General features: G+C 40.0%; 1 long non-coding RNA gene across 1 annotated transcript; it reads right to left on the reverse strand.

The window, feature by feature from the left end:
- Positions 1–1,145: 1,145 nt before the first annotated feature.
- Positions 1,146–4,544, reverse strand: LOC107574053 (uncharacterized). Its single transcript, XR_001607618.1, has 2 exons — positions 4,503–4,544; positions 1,146–1,367 (listed from the first exon to the last, which is right to left on the reverse strand). It is a non-coding gene; the product is annotated as an uncharacterized lncRNA (long non-coding RNA).
- Between the last annotated feature and the right edge of the window lie 339 nt (positions 4,545–4,883).

Raw genomic sequence — 4,883 nt, forward strand, 5'->3', positions numbered from 1 at the left:
ATTTACTACACAGAGCCGTAGTTCACTGACAAGCTACGCAAAATCGTGTTCATAATCGCAGACGATATAATCGTACGATTATGAAATCGAAGAAATCATTCGCGATAATGACAGCTGTTTGCGTAGCTTCTCAGTGAACTACGGCTGTGTAGTAAATGCTGCTCCATCTGAAAGCACGTGGAAATACCACATTTAATAACATGTTTTCACTCCAAACTCACTTCATAACATCAGTCGAGTGTTTGAAATAAATCCTTCTGTGAGATGACGTGGCTTCTTCCACAGAATACGGCACGCAACATATTTCATAGCATTCTAAGCCGTGATAAAGGCTATGTTAATTAGCATTGCATTATAGATATACTTTATTATGATGAAACTCAGATAAACCGTATATTGCCGTAGTCGTGTGTTTATTAGTCACGTCGAATCAATGAAAGCAGTTGAATCTTCTGTTTATTCAGCAACCGCTACAGGGATTTCCTGGGCTTCTTCTGCCGGGCGTATTTGGGGTTTCCGCGCGAGAGCCAACAATAGCAAAGCTTAACCCTCCGCACATTTTTATATTTAGTTATACTGAAAAAGTTTCAATTCAGTTGATCTTTTTTGACCCCGTTTTAACATGGATTTCTATGGAGAGAATGGCGGTAGCAGCGGCAGCGCATAATATCTGTGTTCTGATTGGTCAGCTCGCCTGTCAATCAAGCTCTTTGCGAACTGTTGGCCGTGCCGCAGCAGAGTCGTCAGTAAACGAGTACAGAACAGCACCTGTTGCTTACTGAATGTTTGGACTTTTAAATAGGAGCATAGTTCGTCTGTCGCGATTATAAATCATGATTTAAGGAGTATAGTGAGCGTGACTACTAGTTAACGAGTAGTATTAATGGGTCGTGTTTAGTCACTATTTATGACAACAGAAAATATGTAAACAAGAACAGCTTTATTGGGCAACTCGTCTGAACGCAAACCCAATGCAAGACGTCATAAATATGCTAATTAGTATGTGACGTCACTTGCCCGCCACAAGTCTCACGAAATGCATAGCTTAAATATTCATCTAGATCTGATGAAGTGCTTGAAACTTTGTAACATGAATGTTCTTCAGCATCATGAACGAACGAAGAATCAAGAACAAACACCAACCTTTTAGTTCTTCAGTGTGTTTGATTCTGCAGGGCTCTGGATCTCTCATCTTGTCTCCGTCCTCTTTAATAAACCCAGATCTCAGCTCTTCCTGATGCTCTGATGCTCGTCTGCACTTCTGAACTGATGGAGATCTTCCAGCATTTATTGCTGAAATCACTGTCGGTGTGATCGATGTGGGACGAGCTTCACTGGACATGAATTTCTGTGTGGAAGCAGCAGATCTGCAAAAATCAACAATAAATCTGAGTCTGTGTGTTTTTAAATTAATTTACGTATTTAAGCATTTATGCAAGTGAAGCAGATGCCCTCCAACTTAAGTGCCTAAGTGTTGTCTCTCTGCAAATCATTATATTACTATAGTAAACTTTACAGCATTGACTCAAAGAGCACATCAGTTTAACATGTGCTCATTCAGTATCAATCCATATTTTTCCCTTCTGCCCCCGTGTTAGGGCTGCACAATTAAGTCGAATTTCTAATCGCGATTAGAAATTGGGCTGCACAATTAAGTCGAATTTCTAATCGCGATTATGATGATGGAAGCCGCGATTACACAAATAAATGTCCGTTTCGTTATTCTGTGTGCTTAAGGAGTGTGTTTGCAGAGTGGGGTTTAACGAACTCAAAAACGCTGGATAAGAGACATCTTGTCTAACTGATAGTCGTAGTCGTTCTGTTGTGCATGACCGCTAGTAGTGCCGTGTTCGATACGACGATGTAGCGTCACAGAGATCTGACGATACGAGTATCGCTGCAGCTGGCCCTGTATCGCTATTGTGGCACGCGTGCTGCAGTGGACCGCGCTTAATTTTAATACATGAACAATGCTTAAAACGGAGTAGAAAAGTGCAAGGTTTCTAAAAAATAATGAATAGAGAATAATATATAGGCTACAGCAAACCACCGTTTTGCCGCGTTTCTCTATTAACAGTGAAGCTGTGGCTTTAATTGCTGTAGAAACAATGATGTTACCAGCTCCTTGTTGAGAAAGATATTGTACCTCTTCAGCGATTAAGCTATTTAGTTGATAAAATTGTGGGGCAGCGCTAAAAAGTTTGTTCCTGAATGTCTGTGCGCACGCGCAACGTGATATGTGTGTGCGTTAGATACAGAAGACAGCGTACTAGTTTAGAACTCCTCTCATTCTTAATTAAATTTTTTAGAAATGTAGAGAGAGTGTTAATTTGTGCAATAATAACCTACCAGCAATGTAAATTTAATTTTTCAATATATTAGATTGAGTACATTACAATATAAATTTATTAGAACGAGTACATTATTAGTTATGGGCTTAAAAACAAGATGCAAACAATCAGAATATTGTACTCGAGGTGAAATTCAGTGCAGTCCCATATCGTGGCGTGTATCATACGTATATTGTATTATTGTATTGGATACGTATTGTATCGTGACATCTGTATAGTGATACGTATCATGGCCTCTGTATCATGGTGTGTATCGTATTGTGGCCTCTGTCTCGTGATATGTATCGTATCGTGGCCTATGTACAGTGATACGTACTGTATCGGGATACGTATCGTGACATCTGTATTGTATCATGGTGTGTATCGTATTGTGGCCTCTGTCTCGTGATATGTATCGTATCGTGGCCTATGTACAGTGATACGTACTGTATCGGGATACGTATCGTGACATCTGTATTGTATCATGGTGTGTATCGTATTGTGGCCTCTGTCTCGTGATATGTATCGTATCGTGGCCTATGTACAGTGATACGTACTGTATCGGGATACGTATCGTGACATCTGTATTGTATCATGGTGTGTATCGTATTGTGGCCTCTGTCTCGTGATATGTATCGTATCGTGGCCTATGTACAGTGATACGTACTGTATCGGGATACGTATCGTGACATCTGTATTGTATCATGGTGTGTATCGTATTGTGGCCTCTGTCTCGTGATATGTATCGTATCGTGGCCTATGTACAGTGATACGTACTGTATCGGGATACGTATCGTGACATCTGTATTGTATCATGGTGTGTATCGTATTGTGGCCTCTGTCTCGTGATATGTATCGTATCGTGGCCTATGTACAGTGATACGTACTGTATCGGGATACGTATCGTGACATCTGTATTGTATCATGGTGTGTATCGTATTGTGGCCTCTGTCTCGTGATATGTATCGTATCGTGGCCTATGTACAGTGATACGTACTGTATCGGGATACGTATCGTGACATCTGTATTGTATCATGGTGTGTATCGTATTGTGGCCTCTGTCTCGTGATATGTATCGTATCGTGGCCTATGTACAGTGATACGTACTGTATCGGGATACGTATCGTGACATCTGTATCGTATCGTGGCCTCTGTATTGTGATACATATCGTATCGTGACCTATGTATCATATCATGGCCTCTGTATCGTGGTGTGTATCGTATCATGGCCTATGTACACCGATACAAAATGTACCGTGATATGTATCGTATCATGGCACCTGTATCGTGATACGTATCGTGGCCTCTGTATCGTGACTTTGCTGGTGATACACAGCCCTAATAGATAGCCTATTAAACACCAACCGTGGAACGAAATACCGCAACTCGTTTGAACGGCGCACCACAGACCTATCATTGGCTCAGCTCAAAAGAAAAACAGCGCAGCGCAAGCTTAGAGCAATGTGTTTAATACAGTGACCAGTCACAATGGTGATACTGTAGTAACACTAACGGTAACCATGGTATTGTGACAGAAAAGTAGGATATTCTAATTTAATGTTATTAATGTACTTAATACGTTAAAGTAGTAATGGAATACAATTACAGTATTTTTGTTATTAATTCTATCTGTTGATGTGCATTTGTACTTCTACTAAATATCTAACAATTTATCATTTAAAAAAAAATTTTATTTAAAAAACAAACAAACCAATGTATAGTTAACATTTGAGGCTCAATGCTATAGAAAAGCAAAAAAAAATGTTCAGGAAGAGACACACACAATCAAACACACACACACACAAACAATCAAACACACACAATCAAACACACACAATCAAACACACACAATCAAACACACAATCAAACACACACACACACACACAATCAAACACAATCAAACACACACACACACAATCAAACACACACACACACACACACACACAAACAAACACACACACACACAAACAAACACACACACACACAAACAAACACAAACACACACACACACAATCAAACACAAACACACACACACACAATCAAACACAAACACACACACACACACACACAATCAAACACAAACACACACACACAATCAAACACACACACACACCGTGTGTGTCGCCGGATCTCTAGAGAAGTGTCTGGTGTGTGTGTAAGTGTGAGAAATACTGTGCGCTGCTCGCCTCTGTCTTCACACTCACACACACACTCACACACACACTCTCTGGTGTGTGTGTGTGTGAGAGAGTGTGTGTGTGTGTGAGAGAGAGATTAGCCTCTGCTCATAACGCATTGGTGGGTGTTGCTCTAGCTGCTCCTAATCATATTCTAAGAGCTCTGTACTGTATCCTATCTAGACTCCTTAATAAAGCATGCATCCGTAATCGATTATAGATCTTATCAAAGCTTGATATATTGATAACACTGATTCTTTTCATTGATCACATTTAAAATCCTCCTGCATTTTTTTATCTATTTCCTCAACATGCTTCTTCCAGGTATATCTATATATATTCCTAGATACTTAAAAACCTTTACTTGCTCTAAAGG

The sequence above is a fragment of the Sinocyclocheilus grahami genome, unplaced genomic scaffold, assembly GCF_001515645.1.
Source record: "Sinocyclocheilus grahami isolate Dianchi unplaced genomic scaffold, SAMN03320097.WGS_v1.1 scaffold2102.1, whole genome shotgun sequence".
Lineage (NCBI taxonomy): Eukaryota > Metazoa > Chordata > Actinopteri > Cypriniformes > Cyprinidae > Sinocyclocheilus > Sinocyclocheilus grahami.